This window comes from Pan troglodytes, chromosome 5 (assembly GCF_028858775.2).
Source record: "Pan troglodytes isolate AG18354 chromosome 5, NHGRI_mPanTro3-v2.0_pri, whole genome shotgun sequence".
In the NCBI taxonomy this organism is placed as follows: Eukaryota; Metazoa; Chordata; class Mammalia; order Primates; family Hominidae; genus Pan; species Pan troglodytes.
Window position 1 is genome coordinate 39,796,254 of NC_072403.2, and position 16,236 is coordinate 39,812,489.

General features: G+C 51.8%; 1 long non-coding RNA gene across 1 annotated transcript; it reads left to right on the plus strand.

Annotated features, from left to right (window-relative positions):
- Window positions 1-1,428: 1,428 nt before the first annotated feature.
- LOC134810294 (uncharacterized) lies at window positions 1,429-7,622 on the plus strand. The gene is made up of 4 exons (XR_010157982.1): window positions 1,429-1,558; window positions 2,129-2,217; window positions 5,539-5,648; window positions 5,759-7,622. It is a non-coding gene; the product is annotated as an uncharacterized LOC134810294 (long non-coding RNA).
- Window positions 7,623-16,236: the final 8,614 nt, after the last annotated feature.

Genomic DNA, 16,236 nt, shown 5'->3' on the forward strand with positions numbered 1-16,236 from the left:
TGACTGTGCTCCCGGCCTAGGACTGTGCCTGGAGTGGGGTCTCCAGAGCAGGGATGATGGCACAGGTTGGGGGGGTGGGCAGTGGGGAGGAGATGCCTCATGTCCACAGTGAGGAGCCACGACATCCCAGGAGAGTGGAAAATCTCCCCCGGGACTTGCTCCATGGGCCAGGCACAGCAGCCATGCCCACTGCTATGTGGAGGTAGGCAGTCCAGGGCTGGGGCCCAGGCCATCGGGACCCCATCCATTTTTCTGCTATCCTTAGTGTGTCACCTCCATCTTCGTGGTCACAAGTGCTGATGTTCCTCAAGGCCCCATGCCCAGAGGAAAGAGATAGAGGCCAACAGGCAGGCTGGGCCTGTTTAGGCCTCACACCTTCTGCTCACATCTCCTCCAGCAGTGCCACCTTGGACATTCCCTGAGCGCAGTCACTACTGATGGCCAGGGAGGAGGGGTCCTGGGCACAGCATCCTGACCATGTCTTGACATAGCTGCCTCTGCCATCAGCTTTTCCCCAGGCCTCCTTGTCCCCTCCTCCCTCCCTGGAAAGGCCCCTCATGTTGAGAGCAGAGTTGTGGCTTCACCAACCTTCCTGCCGATTGGGCTGTTACTGCAGAGTCGGTGGAGGGTAAGAAGGACGGTCCCTGCCATTACGAGAGGGCCCTGCAGTGCAGTGTTTCAGGATGGGGCCACACAGCGCATTGGAAAGCACAAAGGAGAGGAGCAAATCCCAGCCTAGAGGGGGCAACAGGCAGAGGGAGCTTCCAGGAGGTAGAGATGTCTAAACTAAGACCTCAAGGGTGGACAGGAGCAAGCCAAGTGAAAGGATCTGGGAGGGCAGCGGATGACATTAGGAGCTGGGAGGAACTAGCTGGGGTGTTGCCTGAAGAAGTTGGGGGCAGGCAGGCCAGTGTACACAGGGCTCTGTGGGCCCAGCAAAGAGGAGTGACCAGAGGCAGGATCTGGTGTGGGCTGGAGAAAGGCCTTGGCCTGCAGGTGGCACAGGCCAGGCTGGAGGCAGAGGGCTGTTTAGGAGACCATCTCGGTTATAAAGCAGGGATGACAGAAGCTGGGCTCGGGAAACTGATGGAGACAGAGACTTGGAAGACACAAGGCTTAAAGACTGATGAAGGGGTAGAGGTGGCTAGTGAGAGAGAGAGAGACAGACAGACATAGGGAGAGAGATGGACAGAGACAGAGAAAATGCGAGCCTGGGGAAACCAGGTGCACAGTGGTAGCTTGTGCAGAGGGAGAGGATGGACGAAGGGGGCAAATTATAGGCAGAAGAGGCCATGTCCATTTGCAAAGGTTGCGTGCAAGACCCTGGAGGCCCCTGAGGAAGAGAGATGGAAGATGTGGGTATCTGGCCCAAAAGCATGGAAGGGTCCCAGAAGATCCAGCCACCGCCTAGTTATGCTGTTTGTACAGGGGCCATTGCAAGGGAGGAAACCATCCTGCCACCGGGAACCAGGAAGACGGGTGAAAGGCAAGGAATATGCAAAATGAGTCTCAGCTCTCCTTTGAGACACCTTCCGGCCCTGGCAGAGTCCAGTGGCAGGTGGGTGTCTGGAGCCCTTCCCTAGGAACTGCCTCCTTGGCCCCATCCCATCTCCTTGACCCCCTGCACCTTCCTGACTCCCAGCCCATCCTGGCTTCATTGTGAGCAGACTCTGGTTGGGAGGTTTTGAGGCTAGTGGGGAAGGAGGTGATGGAATCTTGGAGCCTTTCAGGCTCTCCTCAATAATGAGCTTGGGGCAGTGCCCTGACCCATCACAGACACATCCCCCTCTAGGGATCATTTCCAACATGAGTTCAGCCACCCCCAGGGCTAACCCAGAAAACTCTCTCACTGGGCTCCTGCAGAACGGGGTGGAGGAATCAGAAAATGCAGGACCTTTGAATCATTGAGAGGCGGCCATTAAGAGTTTTAGGAGTTCAGCCTGGGTTGTCCCAGGTACCAAGAGAGGAGAGGGGCAGGGTTAAGCCCTGCTTCTGGGTGGGTGCAGCACATGGCTTGTCCTGAGACACCTCACAAGCCCATTTGAGACACCCCTGGCCTGTTCCTGAAGGCAGGTGAGCTACTGGGGTTTGTTTTAATAAATCCCCTTTTCTCTTTCACCAACTCAAGGAGCTTTGGTATGAACCATGCCCGGTAACAGGGACTGTGCAGAGGAAGAATCCCAGCTAGCCTATGGATGAAGAGCTCAGTGAAAGGAGGTAAGCCCAGTGCGGGCAGGGCTTCCCAGGGCTGGAGTGCAGACAGAGGCAGGAGAGCAGCCCAGGATGGAAGAAGGGTGTGCCAGGTAGAAGCAGGAAGGCTTGAGTGGCCAGGGAGGGGCTGTTTTAGTTTCCTTACCTATAGAATCAGAATAATGATCATTCACTTATTCATGCATTCATTCATGGAGTAAGTCTTTTGTGATGCACAATCACGCACCCAAGGCCTTGGGAATACATCTGTGTACAAGACAGACAGGCACTCGCCTTCCTGGACCTGATGTTCTGCTGAAAGGGTGAGACACAAAACAAACGCACGACAAGTTAATATTATGCCCAAGAGCTGCAGGTGCAGCAAAGGAAATTAAACCAGAGGAAAATTGGACAGAGCTGCGCTGGACCATGAGGAAGAGGGAGCCGTGTGGGTACGAAGAGGGGAAATCCCAGCAGAGCAGAGGCACGGCCAGCCAAGGCCTCGCTGCCTCGGTCGCAAGGGCCCTGAGGAGGCGGGGGAGATGGCAGAATTAGATTTCAGTACGGCCCTGACGTCTAGGCCCTGTGAGGGCTGGGAGAGGTGCTCCCATTTGGAAGGGAGGCCTCAGGTGTTTAAACGCTGGTGGGAACGGCAGGTGGGGGAGAGGAAGAGGGGCAATAATGGGAGGGAGGTCAGGGTTCCTCTCCTGTAGCTTCTCTTTCTCTGTGAAATAGGAGGTGTGGTTTCTGCCAAGAGGCAGAGGGCTCTGAGGATGAGATGGGGCTAACTAGACGCCAGCTAGGTGCCCATAGGCCTGCTCCAGGTAGGATATGTTATGTGCCCAGCAGCTCTGGGAACGGGCCATGGAGGCAGCTCACTGGGTAGCCGGACTATGGATGTGATGGGTGTGGGGCTATGGCCAAGCGGGGTGGAGGTGAGGCAGGCCCAGCAGCCCGAAGCACAGAGGACCAGAGCGAGGTCAGGAGCCCCAGTCAAGAGAAAGAGGAAGGACCCAGGAGGAAGGGTGGATGTGGGTCGCTTTCTGGTGGGACAGAATCAGGGAGTGGAAGAGCCCCAGGGAGTGGCCTCAGCAGTGGGGGTTGACATGGAGGCCAGCCCAAGAAGAGATGAAGCACATCACTGCACCAGCTACCCTTACTGCTATAGCTGGAATGTTTATCACCGCCGAAACTCCTGTTGAAACTGAATCCCCAGTGCTGCAGTATTGGGAGGTGGGCTTTTAAGAGGTGATTGGGTCATGAGGTCTCTGCCCTTATGAAAGGATCGATCCACTCATGTATTAACAGATTAATGGGTTAGTAGATGAATGGGTTTTCACCGGAGTGGGATTGGTGGCTTTATAATAAAAGGGAGAGAGACCTGAGCCGGCCTGCCTGGGAACTCTGCAGAGGCCCTGCCCCACAAAGGCCCTCAGCAGATGTGGCCCCTCGACCTGGGACTTCCCAGCTGCCATAACTGTAAGAAATACATTCTTTATCTTTATAAATTACCCAGTTTCAGGTATTGTATTATAAGCAACACAAAATACACTAAGACAATTACCAAAACCCCAGGCATCCGGCTTTGTAGCGTCGTGGCCACCGAGACCCTTTCTTTCAGCGGCATAACCGTGTATATAAACACAGCCCCAACTAGCACATGAAAAGGAAACTGGGTGATGGGGTAGTTACATTTTTAAGTTGTTTAAACACTTATAAAGTGAGAGCTATTTAAGATTTTTATGAGCAACCGGAAATTTTCACGAAGCACTTCATGTTATGCAGGGGAAGAGAAAGCTGGGAAGAATAGCATTTATTTAATGCCTACTATGTGCCTTCTCCAACCAGTGGGAAGTGACAGCCTGTCTCCTCCTTGCCAGTTCTCAGCCTCTCTGAATGAGACAGCTTGGTGGGCCCATGGGGACAGCCACTGGGGAAGCTCTCTGCCCAGAGACACAACCCCCACTGGGCCCGGGGTGGAGGCGCAGTCCTGGTGGCATCCCTCCTTGAACTGCCTACTGAGCCCCCGTAGAGCCGAGCCTGGGGAGTGGAGGTGGAGGAAGCAAAAAAGCAGCAGGAGGCCAGGGAGCCTATGTGAGCCCACCTGGGGTCCCAGAGACATGTTCCCGCTGCTGCCCTCATTCCTAATCCGCAGAGGCCCCTGACACCAGCCCTGATGGCTGGCAAGGGCTACTTGGGAGGGAAGAGAAAGGGTAGCTGGGGGAGGTAGAAATGGGGCCTGAAGAAGAGTCTCGGCTGGGCGCGGTGGCTCATGCCTGTAATCCCAGCACTTCGGGAGGCCCAGGTGGGCGGATCATTTGAGGTCAGGAGTTTGAGACCAGCTTGACCTACATAGTGAAACCCCACCTCTACCAAAATACAAAAATTAGCTGGGCCTGGTGGCGGGCGCCTGTTATCCCAGCTACTTGTGAGGCTGAAGCAGGAGAATTGCTTGAACCCAGGAGGCAGACGTTGCAGTGAGCCGAGATTGCTCCACTTTACTCCAGCCTGGGTTACAGAGCAAGACTCCCTCTCTCAAAAAAAAAAAAAAAAAAAAAGAGTCACACGAGAGGCCGAGCCACTGGGAGGGCTAACCCTGGGTGGGCCGGCTCCTGAGTGGATGCTCCCGGGATCTGCAGAGCTGGGGAGAACCATGCTGAGTCCCAGCCCTGGAAGGTGGGGGAGTCTTGTTGGCCTTGTAAGGAGGTCACCATCTGCCCTGCCTCCCTGGGTGCCTGGCTCCTGAAACTCTTCTAATCACCTCCCCAGTTCCTCAGGTTTTAGCCCAGCAAACACTCAGAGAGTTTCCTGGAGGAAATTAGAAAGAAGAAAGCAAAGAAGTAGAGATGGTTTACCAGGCACAATCTGGCTGACTGCTAAGGGCACAAGACCCAGCCCACGGGATGGTGGGCACTGTGTCCTGCTCCCTCCACACCCCCAGCCCTGGGCAGCCTGCACATGTGAAAGTCCCCCCCATGGAGAGGTGGGCTCCATGGCAATTCCAGCATCTGGTGTGCTCCTCGGGGCCTGGCATCCTGCCACAGAGGCTGTGGTCACATGGGAGTGCTTCCTGGGCCACAGGCAGGAAGGTGAGCCCACAGCCGTGTACCCCTGGCACCTGGACAAGGCTTGCTGGGGTCCCCTGCCGGTGGAGTGCTGCCTTCTTGGGACAAAGGCTGGACCTGGTGGCAAAGGAAGTTCCTCTCTGAGTGCAGGGGGGCCACAGCTCAGGTACAAGAACATGAGAGCCAGAATAGTTGCCACCTGTGGATTTCAGGAAGTGCCTCAAAGGGACCAGCATGCTCCTCTTCTTGCCCTTTCCTCCTTCGCTTTGCTGGCCGGAGGCAGACAGGACTGATGGCTGCCACCTTGGACCATGATGTGGGAGCCACGTTATGAGAATGGCAGAGCAACCAGATAGCGATGGCACCACCAATCCCAGCCCTGGACTTCCCATGGTAAGGAGAGAGAGAAACGTCTTATGGGAGCCACCATCATTCTCGTGCAGCAAACCTGATCCTAACACACAGCACCGCGACCCTGCCTCCTCCTCTCCCTTCCCTCCCAGTGCCGACGAAGACCTACTATGCAGAGAGGATAGAGGAGGGACACAGAGGCCGCTGGAGGTGATTTGAAAAGGATGAGGACACCCGGGAACAAGGCAATGAAGGTGGCTAGGACAGAGGCATGAGGACAGAGCCTGGGGAGGACTCATTAGTGCAGGGCTGACAGGCAGAGCCTTCCCAGGAGCTCGGCCAGCAGAACCTGACAGCCATGATTTGGGCCTGCCCACTACCCTAGGGGCCCCCCAACCCAGTCCTCCCCAGAGGGCTGAGGGCCCTCCCTCCCCATACTCAGCAATACTCCAGAGCCTACTTCCCCATGGAGGCCCAATCCCCTTCCTGGACGAGGCAGCTGGTGGTGTGTGGGTGTCGGTCTGGTAAGAGAGGGACTCCTTGGAGACTGAGGCCATGGGGGAGGGAGTGTCTGTCCATACCTGCAGGTTTGTCCCAAATTTAGACCCCAGGTCTGGAGGTGAACACAGCCCCACCTGATTCCTGGGAAGCCACGCTATCTCTGCAGCTCGCTTCTTAGAAGTGGGCTTCCTCTCCATCCCCATCGAACCCAGTGCAGTCAATGCCTACTGAGCTCCTACTGAGTACACTACATGGATGTGGGTTCAGGTGCTAAGGAAATAAACCAGGCCCCACACTGCAGTCCCCAGAGCGCAGTGCCCTGACAGGTTGCCCCAAGACTGTGGTGTGCTGGGAAATGTTGAACACCCAGCTCTCTGAAGGAGAACACCTGGTTTGTGGCAGTTGCAGGTTTGTAGTGTTTTGTGATCTAAATCATCCACCCTGGCCAATTCCAAGTTGTAAACACGGAGTCCTTGAAGTCAGGAAGGCCCTGGCCCGGCTCCCAGGCCCAGCTCCAGCACCCCACTGCCAGGGGCTGCTCACCTCCTGTCCCAGGTCCTCACCCCACCACCAGCAGGTCTCGGCCCTGTGCCTCATAGGTTCCCAGCCTTCCCCTGCTTGGGCCTTGGGTTTGGCTCTGGAGCTGACAGCCCGTGCCTTGACTGTGGCAGGTGGGCTGTGGCTGCCAGGTCAGGAAGAATCAGTGGACAGTTGGTCACAAGCACCCTGGTCCCAAATCTTGAAATGCTCACGTTCTCCAACTTCTTCAACTACTACCCCACCCCTCCAGGCCCTTTCCTCTCTCTGACGGCTTCACTTCACCCCAGGGTCTCCTCCTCCTCCTCAGAAGTGGCCATTCCCCAGCATTTGGAGCCCAGGACCCCTCCCAGCCCTGAAGCATTTGCCTCCCAGCCTCCCCCAAACCTTGCTCCCCTACTGCCACCCCCTGTCTGTCCCGGAGGAGGCCTCATAGACACTTGCTGCGTGCCACTCCAAGGAGGCTGTGGTGCTCCTGCCAACTCTCCAGTGGCTGCCACAACTGCTGTCTTCAGGAGGAGGAGGGATGGCCCCCTCAGCCTCCCTGCCTCTGCTATCTCAGCCCCAGCGTCCTGGCATCATCTGCTCCACCTCCAGGCAAGTCAGAGCCAGGCTTGCCATCTGCCTGGCAGCCTGGAGCACTGTGCCTTTATGGCTCCCGGGTAGGACGTGGACCTGGGCCCCAGCCCCTGGGCGCCAAGGTGCCAACCCTGCAGGGGAGTTGCTTAATGACCTTCGTGAGCAGTAATTACACCCCAGGGCCCTCTCTTAATAACCACGTATTCTCCCTGTCAATGTGCCTTAATTGAAAATGAGTAGGCGATACAAGTTGCTGTGAAGTTGGCTGGCAAGCCCTTAACGTGATATTAATTGTAGTAATTAGTAGTCACTTTGTGTTGGAGTCATCTATAAATAGGGGGTCCATTAGTTTAGCAAAAGAGCATGATTTAAAATGCAAATAAAAGCCCAATTAGACAGATAAATCGCTTGTCTTTTCCAGCAAATTATCATCTTCCAGAAGGACAGCAGCCACTTTGGGGCTGCATTGCTCAGCTCAGGGGCTCTGAACGCTTTATACCACCGGAGTGGCCCTTTTGATACACTGTCCCTTTAAACAGGTTTGCACCAAGCTTCCTCAGGAGGCTGTCACTCTTAGAGCAGTCCCTATAGACTCTTATTTTATTGGCACAACTGGTGGTCAGGGCCCCAAGTAGCTCCTCCCCCTGTATGCTGATTGGTCCCCTTTGGTGACACAGAAGCACATTTTAAGGGAATAGTAGCACAGTGCATAAGGCACTGGGAGAATGGGTGGGGGGTAGGAGGGGTCTACTCTTTGAATTTGGCTCTGCACGGTCCAGACAGAGTGAACCACCAATGCTATGTGTTGTCCTGTGACCCAAAAAAGTTAAAAATAAACTCACACCATTGTTGTGGGGCTGGACAACTTACTTTCCGCTTCTTTCTCTCTTCTACAAAAACTACTTACTGTGGTTGCAGAGATTTCTCTCTCTCTCTCTCTCTCTCACACACACACACACACACACACACACACACAGTATTTCTCATAGGCTTTGGGCAAACATTTCAGGTGCAAACAACTGGAAGTAGAATGTGGCAGCTAGGGAGGTGTTAAGAGGGTGCAGCTTCAAGGCCAGAGGGGAGATTTCTAGTTCAACCTTCCTTTGACTAGAGCCTCACCAGTTACCCAACACTTTCTCCCAGGCCTGTGTTTCAAACTTCTCAATTAAAGAGGCTGTTGAGATGTGCGTGGGGACATGGGTGTGAGTTCTTCCCTCTCTGGCTTGTTGAGCTTCTGGAGACCTGGTGTCCTGGGCTCAGCTCGGAGCCCTTCCTGTCCCCTCCTTCGGCCTGCCACACCCCCTCCCCACGAGCCCTTCACTCCTTTGTGGCCAACTGAGGCTACCCCTCAGACAGCATTTGCATTTTAATAAGACCCAAAGTCAAAAGATAAAACAGTTATTCCCAAACACAGGGAACACTAACAATTGTCTATTCCAGCAGGAGTTTCACCCTTGTCCAAAAAATGAGGAACACAGGAAATTTGAAAGTATTATCCTTGATTATATTATCCTTTTATGATTCAATGTTTGCGGCAGGTGGTAGTACTTGCTATTTTTAATGTCCTATTTGACAAAATAAAATATTGGCAACCCTGTGTTGGTCCCAAAAATATTTTTTGGAAATTTTGCCAGGGTATGAAATTCAAATGTCTGGAGCTGCTGAGCTATAAGACTGAATCAGGGACTTGAAGTGGGTGAGTCACAGCTGCCTGTGTGTGCAGGAGTGTGTGTGAGTGCACACACGTGGTATTGGCCAGTGAAATAAGGACACTCATCGTGGGAGATTTCCCTGTCTTTGAAATAGCACAAGAAGACAGTTAGATCACAGAGGAAGAACTGGAAGGAGGCTGGGGTACTGTCCCCTCCAATCTTCCTATATTCCAGATGAGGAAACAGGCCCAGGCCACATGGTGAGTTAGTGGTCTAGGCACAGGCCATCACACACTGAGGGCACCTCCTGCTATCCCCAGCTGACCCTGGCTGATGTGTTTGTCCCTAAAGCAAGCATTGGATTAGATGTCACAGGATGGGTGGAGGCTGCCTTGGCCTACTGAATCTCTAGTTGTTCCACAGCAGAGGCCATCTGTTTACTCCCAGAATGTGGAAAACAGCCTTGCTAACAATCAGACCAAAGAAACAAAAGACAGTGCTCAAGACAGCACATTAGAGAAGACTGCTCCACGGTCACAAAAATGACTGACCAGCCTCTTTGAGTGACCAGTCCTTCTCCACTAGTGACAGTCTGGCCCTCTTTTAATCCTCCTACCTCCTATGTAAAAATTAAGTTCCCTATCACCAAATTGGCCCACTTCTTGGAAGCACCCAACCCCAGACTGGCCTCTGCTTCCCCACCCTCTCCCTAAAGTCACCCAGCACCAACCCCAACCCTGGAAGAGGTCCCTTTCATAACTCTCCTTTTGAGATGTTTGGGAAGTTCTCCAGGGTGCATTCTCCCTTGCTACAGCAAGCTAAATAAATCCTATGGTTGTGTTCCTGGTGGTTTTTGGTTATTGGGCTTTGAACAGTCAACAAATATTTGAACCACAGTGTTCCATGCAATGTGGTCATGAAGAAAAGCAACAGTGATCAAAACAATGTGGTCTGGATCAATGGATAGACACAGAGATCAATGGACTAGAACTGAGAGTATAGAAATAAAACCATGTGTCTGCTGTCAACTGATTTTCAACAAGGGTGCTAAGACCATTCAGTGGAGAATAGACTTTAACAAATGGTGCTGGGACATCTGGTTAGCTACAAGCAAAAGAATGAAGTTGGACCCTTACCTCACACCATATACAAAAGTTTACTCAAAATGAATCAAAGCCCTAAATGTAAGAACCAAGACTATAAAACTTAAAAGAAAACATAGGGAGAATTTTCATGACCTCAGATTTGGCAATAGATCCATAGATATGACACCAAAATAATGAGGAACAAAAGAAAAAATAAATTTGAATTTATAAAAATTAAAAACTTGTGTATTTCAAAGACATTATCAAGAAAGGAAAAATACAACCCACAGAATGGGAGAAAATAGGCCAGGTGTGGTGGCTCATGCCTGTAACCCCAGCGCTTTGGGAGGCCGAAGCAGGTGGATCACTTGAGGTCAGGAGTTCGAGACCAGCCTGGCCAACATGGTGAAATCCTTTCTTTACTAAAAATACAAAAATTAGCTGGGTGTGGTGGCACACACCTGTAATCCCAGCTATTCAGGAGGCTGAGGCAGGAGAATTGTTTGAACTCAGGAGGTGGTTCAAATAATTGCAATACATTGCAGTGAGTTGAGATTGTGCCACTGTACTCCAGCCTGGGCAACAGAGCAAGAATCGTCTCAAAAAAAAAAAAAGAAGAAGAAATATTTGCAAATTATATATCTGATAAGAGACTTGTATCTAAAGAACTCTCACAAAGCAATAATAAAAAGGCAAAAAAAATGGGCAAAAAGTCTGATTAGACATTTCTCTGATGAAAATATACAAATGGCCAATAAGCACATGAAAAGGTGTTTGACATTATTAGTCATCAGGGAAATGCAAATCCAAACAAGGAGACACCACTTTACACCTGCTAGGAAGGCTGGTATCAAAAAGTCATATAACAAGTGTTGGTGAGGATGTGGAAGGATCCGAATCCCCCCACACTGCCGCCTTGGAAAGTAGTCACAGTTCCTCACATGATTAAAGATTAGAGTTACCATATGACCCAGCAGTTCCACTCATAGGTATATACCAAGGAGAAATGAAACATGTGCCTACACAGAAACTTGTACGTGAATGTTTATAGCAACTTCAGTCATAATAGCCAAAAGGTGGAAACAACCCCAATGTGTAACTGACGAATGGATAAAGAAAACGTGGTCATCCACACAATGGAACATCACACACAAGTCTCGTGTGGATGTGTGTTTTCATTTGCCTTGGATAAATTGCTAGGAGTGGAATTGCTGGGTCATATGGTGAATTTATGTTTAACTTTGTAAAAATGACTGTGCCACTCTCCGAAGTCTCACTGTTTTATATTCCCTGGGGAAGTGACATTTGAGCTGAGACCTAACAGATGAGGAGGAGCCAGTCATGCAATGAATGGGGGAGAATTTCCCGGGGCAGACAGGGAGCAACAGCTGGTGTGAAGACCTGACGCCAGGAAAGGGGGAAAGCTTTGTTGGCTAGAGGAGCTGACTCTGTTTGAAGAAATTGGTAAGATTTTTTTTTTTTTTTTGAGACAGAGTTTCATTCTTGTGCCCAAGCTGGAGTACAGTGGTGAGATCTTGGCTCATTACAACCTCCACTTCCTGGGTTCAAGTGATTCTCTTTCCTCAGCCTCCCGAGTAGCTGGGATTATAGGCACCTGCCACCATGCCCAGCTAATTTTTTGTATTTTTAGTAGAGACAGGGTTTCACCATGTAGGCCAGGCTGGTCTTGAACTCCTGACCTCAAGTGATCCACCTGCCTCAGCCTCCCAAAGTGCTGGGATTACAGGCATGAGTCACCATGCCCTGCCCTATAAGATTTTTTATATTGAGCCACCTGCAAGAATATGAAAATGAGTCTGTGGAAGAGAATGAGGTCCCCAGGGAAGGGCAGTCTGAGCACTGGGCTGTGTGCTGATGAACATGAGAGACTAGGAATGCGTGTGACCTGGAGGGTGGTTGACCACACTGGGCACAGCTGGAGGAGACAGCACCGACTTCCCAGTGAGGCTGCTCTGCGCTTGAATTCCAGCTCAGCCTCTGGGATGCTGGGCAAGATTCTTAACCTCCCTGAGCCTCAGTCTCCTCAGATGTAAAATGGGAACCAATTTCACCCTGTCATGAGACGGTGAAGAACTGAGGACTCGCAATATGTATGTCATATCAAGACTCTGGCCTGAAGGGGCCAGATGCCACAGTCCAGGGCAGCTGGTGTGGGGAGTGAAGGGCAGGTATGAGCTGGTGTGAGGAGGGCAGCAGGCAGCTCATGGGGGCTGCAACTTTACCTTGGAGGCAGTGAGAAGCGGCTGGAGGACTCTTGAGCTAGCCAGGGCTATGGTCAAGGATGGAAGTTACAACTGGGTATCAGGTCGCTGATCATACAGCATTCTCCAGGTGGGTAGAGCAGGGGAGACCAGAGGAGGAGACCAGTCATCTGCCTGATTGCAGTAATCCAGGTAAGGTTACAGGGGCCAGGGAAGCAGAGGGAGAGGGCAGAGCACAGGGAGGAGTGCTAAGGGGTGGAGGGGCCGGCTTGAGGGCTGGAGGGTAGCGGGTGAGAGATGGAGTGTAGTGTTTCTCCAGGTGTCTGCCTGGGGCTGAAGAGTGGCTGGCCACACCAGAGAGGTTGAGGACTGGGGACAGCAGGTTTGGAGTGGGGAGAAGCAGGGAAGGAGGTGAGTGCTCTATTTGGATATGCTGGGTCTGAGGCATCTGTGGAGAAACCCCATTAGCCCCATGGCAGATTGTGAGAAGAAAGGCCCTGTCTCTGGGAAGCCCCAGGGTGCTAGACTCAGCTGTCCTCAGGAACAGCTCCCTGGGGCTTCTTGCCACCACTGACCTTAGGAGGGGCCCCTCTCTTTTCTCATCTGTTTGTCCTGAGCATGGGACAGACCCTTCCGTGATGCCCCACCTCCCTGTATGGTCTTAGGTGTGACTTTAACAGGACTTGAAGGTTTAGGAATGATACTATACTGTGATCATCCCAAAGGGTCTCTTCTGAGACCAGCTCCCAACATCACCCCCAGTCTTGCCCTCTGCGTCTTTCCACATGGCTGTGGGCCTCTGACCCCCACCTCTCTCTACTGTGGTTTCTGGGGCTGATCCCTGAACCTGGAAAGTACGGGTTCCTCTTCCCACAGACTCTTCTGGTGTCCCCCAGTATCCACTCTCCTCTATGAACTCCTGATTTGAAGCTGGGCAGGTACCCATTCAGAAGAACAAATTTCCCAACCTTGCTTGCAGTTGGATGTGGTCATGTGACCAGTGAGGTATACATGGAAGTGTCATTTCCAACAATTGTCTTTAAAAGAATGAGGGGTGGCCTTCATCATTCTTCCCTCTTGACCGAAAGCAGATGGAATGGCTGGAGCTCCAGCAGTCACCTTGGATCATGGAGTAGGGGTGTGCCCTTGGAATGGAAGCCATGTACAATGGCGCAACAAGATAGAAGACAGAAGCCTGGTGGTGCCCTTTGCTGCCCACCTCCAGGGGGCACCCTTCACATGGCATTCTGTGGTGTGTCCCAGAAGGTGCCAGTCACAGAATACCATGCGAAGGGCACCCCTGAAGCTTGCAAAACGTCAGCCTCCGCTGCCTGCCTCTGAACATCATGCAACTGAGAGAGAATCATACTTTGTTATGAGCAACTGCTCTCTGAGGATTTTCTGTCCTATATATTTGCAGCTCAATCTAACCCCAGCACCCCTGGTCTAACACCTGGTCCCGAGTCCTCCTTTCCTTTGTCCAGATCTGTCTGTACCCAGGATGAGTGAATGTTGACTAACTTCAGGAAAAACCCATCCTATCCCTGGCAGTGGCCCCACAAGACAACACATAAAAGTCACAGCCAGGATTCTCCAAAGTCCAAGCTGTTCTTAAGTCTCACCTGGGCTCTCCTTATAGTTGATGATCTACTGTGAACCACCCCAAAACTGAGTGGCTTCACACAATTTTGCATGGGTTTTCTGGGCTTCCCCAGGCATTTCTAATCTAGGGTCTCCCCAGCCTCCAAAGTCACACAGCATCACTTCTAACACATGGCTCGCCTGATCCAGGTTCAAAAGTAGGGAACCACACAGGGCATGGATACCAGGAGGCATGGCTCACTGGATACCCCGCCATCACAAAGATAGGAGGCCACTGTAGCTTGGAGGGCAGCTGGACCAGAGACACAAATTTTGAGCTTTGACTGTTTTTACTCACAATACTTCTGACATCAAATGCGTGGGTTTTTCTTCCACTCAACGGCCAGTTCTCTTACTCTCCAGCCACCCAACCAGATGTTTGTAAACGAAAAATCCTAAGCTCCACACCAACTGAATGGACCCCCTCTTGGCCAAGGGGACCCCAGAGAAACCTTAAAAAATGGAGTTCCCGGTCATGATGGGAAGGGCAGTTGGACACGCCTCAGTATTTCCCCTCCCTTTCAGAGTTTAGGCGGAACTGACCAGCATTGATGTTAAGATAGAGATCACGAGACTGACAAAACAGACTCTTTGTGGCAGTAAGATACAAGATTATAAACAGGACCTAAGGCCATGCCAGGCAAGGGTTATGTCACACCCACAGGCCATCAATCTTACTACATGGCATCCTTAAATGAAAACATTCCTTTCTGGCCAGGCACTTTGGGAGGACGAGGCAGGCAGATTGCTTGAACTCAGGAGTTGGAGACAAGCCTGGGCAACATAAGGAGACCCTGTCTCTACAAAAGATACAAACATTAGCCAGGCATGGTGGTGCACACCTGTGGTCCCAGCTACAGGCTGAGGTGAGAGGATCGCTTGAGCCTGGGAGGTGGAGGCTTCAGTGAGCTGAGATGGCACCGCTGCACTCCACCCTGGGCGACACAGGGAGACTATCTCAAACAAACAAAAGAAAAAACATTCCTTTCTGCTTACTCCAAGTTTAGATCGACAGAGCCTTACACCTTAAACCAATTGTATATTAAGGAATCTCCGAATCTACCTGTAACCTATCAGGCCTGCATCAAGATAGCCAGACTTTTCGGGCTGAACCAATGTGTACCTCCCATGTAGTGATTTATGTCTTTGCCTCCCTAACAGGTATGGAACGAATCTGTGCCCTGACCGCCCCGGTGCACTTTTTCAGGACCCCTTGTGACTGTGTCCTCTGGGTTTCTGTCACTCGTATTGGCTCAGAATACACCACTTTAAAATATTTTACAGTTTGATTTTTCCGGTAACATGTCCTTCAACTCAGTTCAATTCTGACACGAACTCCCTGGAGTTAGTGCAGATCCCACGGGAAGAGCTCAGTCCTGCAAGACTTCTCCCACTTCAGTTGTCAGAGTTGGGGGTCGGGGGGGCCTCATCTGCAAGTCGCAGGTCACCACCTGTACTTCTGACCAACCGGCTCTAAATCAGGGGTTCCCATAACCCCTTCCTCCCTGTGATAATTTGCTGTAATGGCTCACAGAACTCAGGAAAGCGCTTTTACTTACTGTACTGGTTTATTATACAGGATATAACACAGGAACAGCTACACAGAAGAGATGCACAGGCAAGGTATAGGGGAGATGTGCGAGCTTCCACGCCCTCTCTGGCTGTGTCCCCTCCCAGCACCTCCCTTTGTGTGGCAACCCAGAAGTTCCCCAAGTCCCATCACTTAGGAGTCTTTCTGGAGGTTTCATCCTGTAGGCATGATTGTTTAAATCATTGGCCACTGGTGACTGAACTCAACCTCCAGCCCTCTCCTCTCCCCAGAGGTACTGGGTGGGGCTGAAAGTCCCAACCCTCTAATCATGCCTTGGTCTTTGGTGACCAGCTCCATCCTGAAGCTACCTAGGGCCACCACTCATCTCATTAGCATACAAAAGACACTTCCCACTTTGGAGGTTCCAAGAGTTTTAGGATCTGTGCGCCAGCACACAGGGACAAAGACCAAATATTTAGTTTTTATTATCACAAGTAAGTGCTGATCAAAACTCCAAGAATGGATGAGTTTGGTGCACACTTGTGTGCCCTTGAATGTGTGTGGTATGTGCAGGTGTGTGTATACATGGGTGGCATGTGTGTGTGGTACATGCAGTGTGCCTGAAGTGGTAAGGTGGCTGCACATGGGAGGGAGCTGGAGCTTGTCAGAGAAGTGGGATTCAGGGCGGCTGTGTCTTTAAATTAGAATCCTCGAGGCCTGGATTCCCTTCTTTGCTGCCTCCCACTTTTCCTCCTTCAGCAGCTCGGCCACCTTCAAATCCCAGCCAGACACTATCAAGCAGGAAAAGAGCTACCAGAGACCACCTCTGAGGAGGAGTCAAGCTCAGCATCCAGGGGCAGCCCCGTCCCGCTCCCCACTCCC